This window comes from Myotis daubentonii, chromosome 10 (assembly GCF_963259705.1).
Source record: "Myotis daubentonii chromosome 10, mMyoDau2.1, whole genome shotgun sequence".
NCBI lineage: Eukaryota > Metazoa > Chordata > Mammalia > Chiroptera > Vespertilionidae > Myotis > Myotis daubentonii.
Window position 1 is genome coordinate 14,333,966 of NC_081849.1, and position 13,742 is coordinate 14,347,707.

Below are 13,742 nucleotides of genomic sequence, written 5' to 3' on the forward strand. Positions count from 1 at the left end.
TAGATCCTACCAATCTACAGGATTTAACTGAAATGAAAGGTAAAAGGCAAACTTGTTTTAGGAACTATTGTTATTTATCATGGCACAATGAGAAAAATGAACAGATGGCCAATTATTTCTGCAACTGCAATAAATGAAGTGTTTTTATTGGGGGAGGGTGAATTTAGATCAACTTTCTGCTTCTATAGTGATGGGAAAGTCAAATAAAAACTTTGACATGATGGAGGTTAGCAACAGTCTGTTAGCAACATCAACAATCTGTTCATGGTCCACATGAATATTGTAATTTTTCTTTTGCAGTCATTTATGTTTACTGATTTACCAAGGGCATTTGTATTTTAAACAGAGGTTCAATTTTTTCTGTCAATCATTCTGTCCTAATTGGTTTGGGGGGCAGTTAAATGAGATCATGCATGTGGAAAAGAGCTTTGCTAGTGTAAAAGGCTAGACCTGCAGGCTCATTTAATTTAAACTGAATTGTGCAGGAATTAAACATGCTTCTCTGTTCCCTGATGGAAAATTAGGAACTGTCACACCTAGGCTTAATACTTGATGAAAAAATCAAGGAAAATGAACTGGCTCAAGGGCTAGGGGTGGGGGAACAGCCTTTCCTTCCAGAACCACACACTGAGGGGAGAACGATGGGGAGTAGAAAAGGAGAAGTGAGCTTTAGAAAATTTTTTCTCCCCTACTGTGTTTCTGCTTGAAGGAGTGACCAACTGCCACTTTGTTTTAGTTGAATGAAAAGAAAATATAACTCGCTACTTGGACACCAATGGTTCCTATTGTTTCTGCAGTTTCCATTTCTGCACAGAGCTGTAAGTCTTAAACCTGTCTTAAGGATTCAGTCACCACCAAATGACCTAAGCTCAGAATACAGTCTCCTCATTTTCTCTGGCCCCTCCCTGGCACTTTGAACACCCCTGCATATGGTGTGCAGTCCCTGGAGAAGCAGCATGAGGTGATAAATCACCTTGAAAACTTTTCCCTCTTGTAGTGACCAAGGAGATGGGGAAGAGCCAAAGGTGGGGCAATGGGTTCCACTTCTTGTTGGCTCTGTGATCTTGAACAATTTAGGCTCCTGATCCACTAAAAATGGGATAACAATGGTACCGACCTCATGGGGATATTATGAGAAATAAGTAAGATAATTCATGAAAACAATTTATCCCAATGCTTGACTGATTGTATCCACTTAACATTAGCTATTATTATAGTCCCTCTATGGTAAGAGCAGGGTGTCTGGGGTGAATGGGGCCAGAGGGAGAGATGGTAGAAATAATTGTGAGATGATACAAAAAAAGACCAAAAAAATCTCATTAATTTAAACTAATTCATATTTTGTGAAAATTGAGCATCAGATAGGGCTACATGCTTTTGTATTATAAAGAAAGCAAAAGCTACATAAATTAATAGCATGAGAAGATTTTAGGGAAAATGATTAAGCCAGCTGAGGTGGGGATACTGTTTTAAGGACATTAGAAGAATTTAGCATAATGGAATTAGCATGTTCATTATATGCTAGTGTGATCTGCTTGATAATATGACTTACGCTCTCTATTTAGCAAAACACCCAGGTTAATGTCACTGTATAAATATAAAAGAAAGACAGTCTATTTTTTAATATTTCAGCCCAGGGAATGTGTTTACCAATTCACAGACTTTAGTGATATTTTCCTGTAAATGTGTCATCTTATACAAATGAGTTATGGAAAATAGCATTGTTGAGCTTGTTCTACACAAAAATCTTGGCACAGATCCAAACAAATTATCTCAAATAATACTGCCAGTGACTACACTGTATGCACCCTTATGGAGTAATTTTGACAAATTATATCCTAGCATATCCATGTAAATAATTTTCAAATATATTTAGGATCATGGATATTAGTTTGGCTCAAAAAGCCAATTAACTCCACCCTCACTCTTCACAAGAAAATGAGCACCCATCGGTAGTGTCAGATTGCTCATAGCACATGCCAGAAAGGACACAATCAGATCTGGCTGGGTTTTCTGTTTCATCTTCTGCCCATGTGGGCAGGGCCCATAGGAATCCTGGAGAGGTGCCATGATAAAACGTGTTAATTAGTCTGCCTGCCTGGATGAGTTTCTGGGAATTGGTGCCTGTGTCTTGCTGCTGCATTTATTCCTAAAACAATGGTCACACACAGGGAAATCAGCCCAAAACGAGAGATTCCAGTCGCCAAGGCTGGGGATGAAGATCACTCAGGCCTTGGTCACAGGCCTGGTCACCCTTTGGTTCCTCATTGAGTGAGAGGCAAAAGGCCAGGAATGTCATCATCATTTTTTAGCTAGGGCTCTGCAGTCTGCGGGACATAATTGTCATAGTACTTTGGGCAATCTTTTCACTCCCACTGTGAAAATATGTCCTCTTTTTCTGCCAGAAATATTTGTCCAAATAGATTTCCAAAGTAGAGTTGAGATTACAAAAGTTTTTTCATCGGTATCTTTTATCCCTTAGACAATTCCTTTGAACTAGAGAATAAATTTGAAACAGGATAAAGAAAGAGGCAAATAAACTAGAAACAGGAAAGTTATCAGGGATTAGGTAGCCTAATAATTAGAGATCAAATATGATTTTATCATAACAAAATGCGGAGACAAAGAAACAGGACAAAATTGTCAATGGAAGATATAGAGTTCAGAACCACACTTTTAAGGTCTCTCAAGAACTGTTTAGAAGCTGCCGATAAACTTAATGAGATCTACACGAAAACTAATAAGACCCTCGATCTTATATTGGGGAACCAACTAGAAATTAAGCATACACGGACTGAAATAACGAATATTATACAGACGCCCGACAGCAGACCAGAGGAGCGCAAGAATCAAGTCAATGATTTGAAATGCGAGGAAGCAAAAAACATCCAACCGGAAAAGCAAAATGAAAAAAGAATCCAAAAATGCGAGGATAGTGTAAGGAGCCTCTGGGACAGCTTCAAGCATACCAACATCAGAATTATAGGGGTGCCAGAAGATGAGAGAGAGCAAGATATTGAAAACCTATTTGAAGAAATAATGACAGAAAACTTCCCCCACCTGGTGAAAGAAATAGACTTACAGGTCCAAGAAGCGCAGAGAACCCCAAACAAAAGGAATCCAAAGAGGACCACACCAAGACACATCATCATTAAAATGCCAAGAGCAAAAGATAAAGAGAGAATCTTAAAAACAGCAAGAGAAAGAAACTCAGTTACCTACAAGGGAATACCCATACGACTGTCAGCTGATTTCTCAACAGAAACTTTGCAGGCCAGAAGGGAGTGGCAAGAAATATTCAAAGTGATGAATACCAAGAACCTACAACCAAGATTACTTTATCCAGCAAAGCTATCATTCAGAATTGAAGGTCAGATAAAGAGCTTCACAGATAAGGAAAAGCTAAAGGAGTTCATCACCACCAAACCAGGATTATATGAAATGCTGAAAGGTATCCTTTAAGAAGAGGAAGAGGAAGAAAAAGGTAAAGATACAAATTATGAACAACAAATATGCATCTATCAACAAGTGAATCTAAGAATCAAGTGAATAAATAATCTGATGAACAGAATGAACTGTTGATTATAATAGAATCAGGGACATAGAAAGGGAATGGACTGACTATTCTTGGGGGGGAAAGGGGTGTGGGAGATGTGGGAAGAGACTGGACAAAAATCGTGCACCTATGGATGAGGACAGTGGGTGGGGAGTGAGGGCGGAGGGTGGGGCGGGAACTGGGAGGAGGGGAGTTATGGGGGGGGGGGGGAAGAGGAACAAATGTAATAATCTGAACAATAAAGATTTAATTAAAAAAAAGAATAAAAGAAAATATGATTTTATTTTACTTTTTGTGGTTTTGGAAGAGAAAGTATAAACGGGTGGGGGATGAAAAACCTTGGATTCTCTTAATAGCTACTGTCAACTGATGGTCCTTGGCACTGATTCAACGCCAACAGGAATCCCCAGTTCAGGGTGCGGTGTAGAAGAAGCTTTATTTAGTGCAAACAGCTGCCTTTGAAAGTAAGTAACTAAGATCCTGAAATTTAGACAGCATAACTCAAAATGAAGTGTGTAATTAGTAGTTATATTCCTCACCTATTTTTACTTAGGTACTCATTCCCAAACCTGAGTAATTATCAGAATCAGTTGGAGAACTTTAAATACTTGTAGAGACCACCCAACCCCGGATATATTTTATTGGAATCTCTGGAGACATGGCTTCAGGATCTACTATATTTTAAAATCTCTTCAGATGAAGCTGATTATCATCCAGATTTATGAAATTTTGCCCAATAGGAACAGTATATAATTTGCACATAATAGTTACATAGCAAAGACTTACTGAATTCCACTGGTATACAATAAATAAGATATATATTATTCAGGATAGTGTTGGTCTAATATTTTGGGGTTCCAAGCCCATTTATGGTATCATATGATTAATTTGGGGGCAATTAAAAAGTATCCTTATAGTTTACAGATTTGGAAGTTTCTCTTTGGATTTAGCAAACCTGTACTGAATATGTAGTTTGTGCAAAGGACTGTGCTCAAAATTGGGAATACACATAGGAAACGAAAAGATGAATGGTGCTTACTTTTAAATATTTACTCCTGCCTAGTATGGGAGACAGACATGGACCCAAATAGTATAAAAATTATTTGGGTCAATGATCTGGGTGGAGTCACTTTTTAGAAAGTAATTTTTAAAAATTGACTTGAGAGAGAGGATGGGAGAGAGAGAAATATTGATTTGATTCCATTTATTTATGCATTCATTGGTTGATTCTTATATGTGCTCTTGCCGGGGTCCGACCCCAGCAGGTCCAGGGGTCCCCAAAGGTGTGGACGGAGTCGGCGAAGAAGGAAGGACACGGAGACAGCGTTCAGTTGATCAGCAGCCTAGCCAGGATCTCCAGCCAAGTTCTGGTCTCGATCTCCAGAGAGGTTCTGCTCAGGTTCTCCAGTCAGGTTCAGTCACCAGGTTCTAGTCAGGATCCCTGCCATGCTCTCTCGCCAGGCTCTGCCTCCAGGCTCCCAGGCCAGTCCCTGTCCAGGATCCTCCGGCATGCTCTCGCCAGCGAAGTTCTTCTGTCTCTAGAGAACGTTCTGTGTAGGTTCTGTGCCTAGGCTCTGTCTCTCTTGGTCCTGTCTTCCAAGCCCTGTGTTCTAAGTTCTGTGTTCTAAATTCTGTCTCTCTGTCTGGTTACATCTGTATTTATACCAGTTGATTAAATCCTATCAATCTCTATTACAAAGGTTAGGGCGTTTCTTATCTCCATTCCAGGGAGTAAAGATTATGTAGCTTAAGCATGATTGTTCATAGTTAAAGTGATTAATTACCCGCCTGGCACTTAGTTAAGCGGTTTTATTCCCTCCCTAACTTCAGGGGGAAATCCCTACCTGGGGAAACAACCTTTCTCGGAGAGGTGACCTTGGTTAAAACACAGCGCCAAGAAGGTGAGAAAACATATTAAGAACAGTATTCCATATATGCCAGGCCCTTGAAACAGCAAGGATGGACCGGCTCCCGGCATGCTCTGACCTGGGATTGAACTCACAACCTAGGTGTATTTGAATGACACTCTAACCTACTTAGTTACCCAACCAGGGCTAGGTGGGGTCACTCTTAAATCTCATTCCAGCTATGCAGCTCACAGAATATACTCCTAGAGGTAAAAGAGCAAGAGAAAACAAGAGAAGCTTTTTACAAAATAGGTAACATCTGCTTTCTTCTCTGTGCATTTATATATAGACATTCCCAAATAAGATGACCCCAAAGAGGTCCACACCACCCTGCTAGTCTGCTCAGAATTTAGAGGATCAGCCAGCACACCAAAGGATTGCAGGTTCAATTACCAATCAAGGGCGCATACCTGGGTTTCAGGTTCAATCCCTGGCCCCGGTTGGGGTGCATGTAAGAGGCAACCAATCAATGTGTCTCTCTCACATCAATGTTTCTCTGCATATTTCACAGACCTAGAACAAATATTCCAAAAATTTATATGGAATCAAAAAAGACCCCGAATAGCCAAAGCAATCTTGAGAAAGAACAAAGTTGGAGGAATGACAATACTAGATTTCAAGTTCTATTACATAGCCAGGCTAAAATCAAAACAGCCTGGTATTGGCACAAGAACAGGCATATAGATCAGTGGAACAGAACAGAGACCCCAGAAATTGCCCAAGACATTATGATCAATTAATATTTGACAAAGGAGGCAAGAAAATACAATGGAGTTAAGACAGTCTCTTCAATAAATAGTGTTGGAAAAATTGGACAGAGACATGCAAAAAAACGAAACTACACTACCAACTTACACCATACTCAAAATGGATAAAAAACTTAAATGTAAGTCGTGAAACCATAAAAATCCTAGAAGAAACCATAGTCAGCAAAATCTCAGACATCTCTCATAGCAATATCTTTACTGATACATCTCTTAGGGCAAAGGAAACTAAGGAGAAAATAAACAAATGGGAATACATGAAAATACAAATCTGCACAGCAAAAGAAACCATCAACAAAATGAAAAGGGAGCCTACTGTATGCGAGAACATTTTTGGCAATGATACATCTGATAAGAGGTTAATATCCAAAATATATAGGGAACTCATACAACTTAACAAAAGGAAGACAAACAATCCAATTAAAAAATGGGTAAAGGGCCTAAATAGACACTTCTCCAAAGTGAACATATAGATGACTAAGAGACATATGAAAAAATGCTCAAAGTCACTGATCACCAGAGGCATGAAAATTAAAATGACCATGAGGTACCACCTCACACCTGTCAGAATGGCTACCATCAACAAATCAACAAATGACAAGAGCTGATGAGGATGTGGAGAAAAGGGAACCCTAGCACACTGCTGGTGGGAATGCAGACTAGTGTAGCCATTATGGAAAACAGTATGGAAGTTCCTCAAAAAATTAAATATGGAACTGCCATTTGACCCAGTAATCCTACTTCTAGGAATATATCCTAAGTAACCCAAAACACCAATCAGAAAGAATATATGCACTTCTATGTTCATAGCACCACAATTTACAATAGCTAAAATCAGGAAACAGCCCAAGCATCCACCAGTAGATGAGTGGATAAAAAAGCTGTGGTACATTTACACCATGAAATACTATGGAGCAGTAAACAAAATAAGACTCTCTTACCCTTTCAGACAGCATGGAGGGACTGGGAGAGTATCATGCTAAGTGAAATAATTCAGTCAGAGAAAGACAAGTATAACATGATCTCATTCATATGTGGAATCTAATGAACAAAATAAACTGATGAATGGAGTGAATCCAGAGTCATGGAAGCATGGAACAGAGTGCAGAATCTTGGAGGGAAGTTGGGGGAGGGTAGGTGGGTGGTAGGTAATCAATCAAAAATCTTGTGTGTGTGTGTGTGTGTGTGTATACATATATATATGCATAACCTATGGACACAGACAATTAGGTGGTGAAAGCTTAGTGTGGGAGGTGGGGGTGGGCTGGAGAGGGGTTCATGGGGGAAAAATAGGGACATATGTAATACTTTCAACAATAAAGGTTTTTAAAAATAAATAAAATAATGACTTAAAAATATTTGTAATAGATTCTAGCATAAAACAACAATATAAGTACCTGCTTTTGGTCAAAGTGAGAAAATATAGCTTTTACATCTTTTGAAACTAAATCCTACCCTTCTATCTCCCATCCCTGGTGATGACCACCCCATTGTTACTTTTCTCCAGGAAGTCTCGCTGTCCTGGCGGCTGTAAGGATCAATGAGAGTAGGTTGATGATGGTTGTGTGCTATCACAACTTCCACAACCCAACAACTTCAATTCTACTTGCAAGCACTCTCAAGAGACGGTCTCCACTTGTATCCCTTGAGAGGATGGGCACTTGGGCTGTTTCCAGGTCTTAGCTGTTGTGAATTGGCTCTAAGCTCAGAACCAATCCCAGTGGCAATGCTGACAGGCTGATGAGCCCAGAAAGCAACTACCTGAGTCAGCCAACACTGACGCATTTACACCCACCTGGGTCTGAGGGAGAAACAACAGATGGTTCTTGCTTTGGCTGATCATTGGGGTAAGAAAACTTTGAAAAGTACTGGTGCCTAGGTTCTACTCTCAGGAACTCTCATTTTAATTGGTCTGAGGTGCAACTTGGACATTGCATTTAGAAACTTTATTCATTTTAAAATTAGAGTTGATATACAGTATTATATTAGTTTCAGGTGTACTATATAGTGATTTGACATTTATATGCTTTACAAAGTAAGCACCATAATAAGTATAGTGCCTATCTGTAACTGTAGAAAGTTATTACGATATTATTGGCTTTATTCCTTATGCGTTACATTACATCCCTGTGAATTATTTTATAACTGGAAGCTATGAACTTTGGGTGATTATAATGTGTCAATGTGGGTTCATCTATTGTAACAAATGGACCACCTTGGTGCAGGATGTTGTTAATGGGAGAGATTGTATGTGTGGAGGGAGGCAGTGGGTATATGGCAACTCTGTACTTTCCTATAATTTTGCTGTGGACCTAAAATCACTCTGAAAAATAAAGTCTATTCTTTTTAAAAATATATATTTTATTGATTTTTTTTACAGAGAGGAAGAGAGAGGGATAGAGAGTTAGAAATATTGATCAGCCGCTTCCTGCACACCTCCTACTGGGGGTGTGCCCACAACCAAGGTACATGCCCTTGACTGGAATCAAACCTGGGACCCTTCAGTCCACAGGCTGACACTCTGTCCACCAAGTCAAACCGGTTAGGGCTCTATTCTTTTAAAAAAGCTAATTATGAACTTTAGAGAAAACAAAAGTTGTCCAAAAAAGGAAGAGAACTCACATTTCTCTATATGTCTCAGCCAGGACCAAGTCCAGGTTTTATGAGGCCTGAAACTTAAACAATTGGGGGGATGGCAAAAGGGGACTCCTGAAGGAAAGAAAAGCACTTAATCAGAAATAAATGTGACTAAATCTCAAAAATGTATATCTTTGACAAGCACGATTGAAAGAAAAAATACAGGTTATGCAAAGAGGAAAGTTTGGATAGGGGTAGTCTCAATGTGCAGAATTTTACCGATACTGAACATTTAGTGCTAGTGGTAGTGTAACAGCTGCCTCGAGGGTGCTATTTTCAGTTAAGTGGTAAGTCTCATTTCCACAAGCCAATTTTCAGGAGAAAAAATTAGCAGAATCTTTTTTTTCCTCACTCAAACCCTACTTTGGCTACATGTACTGAGAAACAAGAGTGGAGGTGTCTTCATGCAAACCTGCCACTGCAATGGCCATATGGGCTTCAACTCCAGGACTGACTTTTTACCTGTTGGTGGTCAGACAATACTGTTTAGAAGGGTCCTGCTTATTCCAAAGCATCCTTGATTAACAGAGATGGATCTGGTCCCAGGTGGGCCATTTGACTAGAACACTGATGAAAGGTACACCTTGATGAATTTGGATTAAGTTGCAAATGCAGCAACTGTATTATTTGCCTAAGGAAGCATTAATCTTAATCAGGTAAAAAAAAACCAAAACACATTATTTTTTATTCTCTCTGGAACTGTAAGAAGATTTCCAAGAACAAGTTAACTTTGGGAGGATTGTAATTTAGTCCTTGTTGTCTATTCATGAGTCTCTTCTTATTAAGATAACTGTTACACTGGGTTTAACCCAATTATTTTATAGTGTGATTTTTTTTATTCCCAAAATAAGATTTCCCCAGAACTTCATGGTTTGCCTTCCTTGTAAAGTTTGGGAATCCACTCAAGTGAGAGCAGGAAGAAGGCTTCTGATTGCAGAGTGAGCAGGATAATCCGTTAGGCGGTAGTCCGCTTTGAGAATGCAATACATGGAACAATACTTGCTCTGGAAAAACTCAGTATGGCCAACCAGTGACTATGACTGTGACCTCATTTGTGATTCAGGGCTATTTGCAGTTGTACCTGGTATTAGAGGACCTATTAACAATATAGGACAATAGAGGTAAGTATAATCAAGGCACCAGGATAAACATGGCTTTCTCATAGTCCATGCCACATACAGCATTTATTTGGCCTTCACCTCTATACCTCGATGTAGTTCTTTAAGAATGCATTCTCTACTGCTCATTCAGTTTCATACAAAGCCAGTGCATATCAGTCCTCTATCACCTTCTCTTGGGGCATACAGTATATCCTTCTAGTCTTAGCTTCTAAGAAGAGATGGGGTCCTCACCTTGACAAGTTGATTTTATTTGCCCAGACTCCACCAATAGTGATGACAGGTTGAGGCATTAGGTACACTGTGTTTCACTGGCAAGGTTATATTCACTGAAGACTTGAAGAGTTGTACGCTAGTACAAACTGTCTTGCATGTGGTTTGTGTTAGGTTTTATATCCTAAACATTATTTTGTGTGTAAATTGCCTAGAATACCTCATATAGTCCAACCTACTGGACTTACCACTTAACTGAAAATAGCACCCTCAAGGCAGCTGTTACACTACCATTAACACTAAATGTGCAATATCAGTAAAATTCTGCACATTGAGACTACCCTTGTCCAAACTTTCCTCTTTGGGTAACCTGTATCTTTTCTTTCAATCGTGCTTGTCAAAGATATACATTTTTGAGCTTTAATCACATTTATTTCTGATAAAGTGTTCTTTTCTTCAGGAGTCCCCTTTCTCCATCCCCCCAGTTGTTTAAGTTTCAGGCCACATAAAACCTGGACTTGGCCCTGGCTGAGCCATATAGAGAAATGTGAGTGTTCTTCCTTTTTTGGACAACTTTTGTTTTCTCTAGAGCTTGTAATTAGCTTTTTAAAAAGAATAGATTTGCTTTTTCAAAGTGATTTTAGGTTCACAGCAAAACTGATAGGAAAGTATAGAGAGTTGCCATATACCCCCTGCCTCTCTCCACACATACAATCTCTCCCATTACCAACATCCTGCACCAGGGTGGTCCATTTGTTACAACAGATGAACCCACACTGACACATTATAATGACCCAAAGTTCATAGCTTCCAGCTATAAAATAATTCACAGGATGTAATTTATGGAATAGGGAATATAGTCAATAATACTGTAATAACTGTCAATTTTTCTCTTTGTTTTGACCCTCATTCTCATGAAGGCAAAGGTTTTGGAATATGTAAGTGCTATATTGTTAAATATTTTGTCAATATTTTAGTTAACACCCTTTCATCTCTTACCTGCTCCTGCACTTGGCCGCAGGTGGGGGAGGGTAACAAGGACAGTGCAAGGGCTATTGCGTGTTAAAGAATTTACTGATTTATTTTACAGCAAGACCTACGACATTGGTCTCTTTGTCACAGGCGATAGAAACAGGCAATACCCACTGAGGAATGAAATTATTCAGAAGTCTCTCTATCACTAAAAATAACCAGCCTTCCTGCAAGAACAGACTTTTCTTCACCTAGAAATTTACATATTTATACAAAGCCCTTAGCCGTTTCCACCTCTGTTCTCTCTTTTGACTCCATCCTGCTTTCCAGTGATATAGTCCCCAATTCAGTGTGGAAATTGGGCTTCTATATGGGCTTCCTGCTATTAATGTGACCTTGTAATAATGGGAGTGGTTTTTTGTCCTTAGTAGTCTCATTTGACTCTGGCATAGTTCTTTGAGATAATTCCCTTAGTAGGTGGTTGTATTCCAAATGTGTGCAAACCATGTTAAGCTTCCCTAGTCTAAACTATGCAAAGAACCAGACTCCTGCTTTCCATTATCTCTAATAGACACTAGTTTTCATTAAATTGACATAAATATCTCATCATCCTTATACTTTTGATTTATTTCAGTTTCAATTTATTTCCCCTCAGATTTTAAAATCTAATTTTTTCTTAAAACATTATTTGAACATGAACATATTAATTATAAAGAATTAGTTAAATGTAATGTTAATTCTAATATAATTGTATTTTTGCTCTGCATTACTTTACTCTTCATTTTCCAGCATCCTCTCATTATTTCTAATGTTTCATTTTTAAACACCATTTTCATAGTAGTTCAGGGGATTCAAGTCATAGTGTAACATCTGGGAAGTTTTTAATTGTGGAATCTTTTCTAATCAGTTTTATTACTAAGAAACTATTCAGACCAATCTATATGTTAGTCATTCACAGTAGAATGGTAAACCAAAGAGCTTTGGGCAGTCACTGATACAAGTTACACAAAAGGATACTGGGAATCCATTAGCCATTACTAGACATTTTTTTGATAAATACATTATTTTTAAAATTACCTCTCAGAAGCATGGACAGCTATATCACCTTCATGTGCTGGTCACAGAAACAAATTGTAACATGAAAAAGTCAAAGGATCTTGAATATGTAGTCTTGCTTAATGCTTTCAAGTTTTAAATATCTTAGTTATCCTTTTAGGAGGAGTATGCAGGGCACAGGGATCTGAGCTAATCCTTCAGAAAGCATTGCCCAAGATCCTAAAGTTGGAGTCTACTAACATTAGTAGGTTGATTGACCAACCACATGGCTTAGGAAACTTGTCTGAGGGATTCTTATTTATGTGTCTGTCTCAGTCTAATATCCTGGAAAAGTTTAATGATCTATGTCTTTGACCTATGACAGTAAATTTTGAGGCTTAGTGATTTAGCTTAATAAAATGTTATAATTCTATGCAATTATGTGTGAGTATATTAAAAAGCTGAAGAGCCCGGCTGGTGTGGCTCATTAGTTGAGCTTTGACCTATGAACCAGGAGGACATGGTATGATTCCTGGGCAGGGCACATTCCCCGGGTTGCAGGCTCAATTCCCAGTGTGGGACGTGCAGGAGGCAGTTGATCAATGATTCTCCCTCATCATTGATGTTTCTCTCTTTCTCTCCCCCTCCCTTCCTCTCTGAAATCAATTAAGAAGATGTACATTAAAAAAAAAAAAAAAGCTAAAAAGAGGAGAAGACATGAGAGAAGTGGGAAAGGTAAAAAATGTGCAAATGATCTCAAAGCGATAGATATTTGTGGTCAATTTGATCTAGAATATAATGGGAGATCATAAAAACAAAGAAGAAAAAAATGTAGCCACAGCAATATGCAAAGAAAAGTTATTTCACCTCTGTCACTAGTCATGTAAGTATTTTCCTATTAGGTAAAAATCATCCTATACAGCATTTATTGATTCTTCCATGTTTTTCTGATGAACTTTTATCTAAAACCCAAGATCAAATATGATGACAAAGGACCTGGATTAGGTTCTTGGCATATTCCACCCAGCTTTTCGTGCTGGATTTCTATCACCCACCCTCCTTCCCCCACATAATTAGCTCTCTCCCTCTGTCCAACCTCCCCACTATCATTATATTCCTGTAGATTTTGTAGCTGGAAATATTCCCTTTCATGTGAAAGTGTAGCTGGTGTCTCTTGGGAAAGAGATAAAACTAATTGGTTCCTTTGGCAATCACTTAGTCCTGAGTTTAGTAGGAAGGGGTGGTTTTTGGCAGGAAATAGAATTAAATGCTTAAATTCCCAAGCTGTCAGCTAGCAGATGCATGTTCAAACAGAAGAACAAAGAACCTTTTGGAACAAAGTTAAGAGCTCTGGGTGTATTGTCAGTTGGAAGCAGAATCAGACTGTTTGGGCTCAGAAGCAAATGCTCAGTTCCATGTGTTCTGACTTCCTGCACCAGTCCCCTCACCTCATCCCTCCAACCCCATGCCTCCAGCCTACTGAGAAAATATCACTGTAAAAGGGACACATATGTCCACAGGCCTGTGCATTTTTATCACT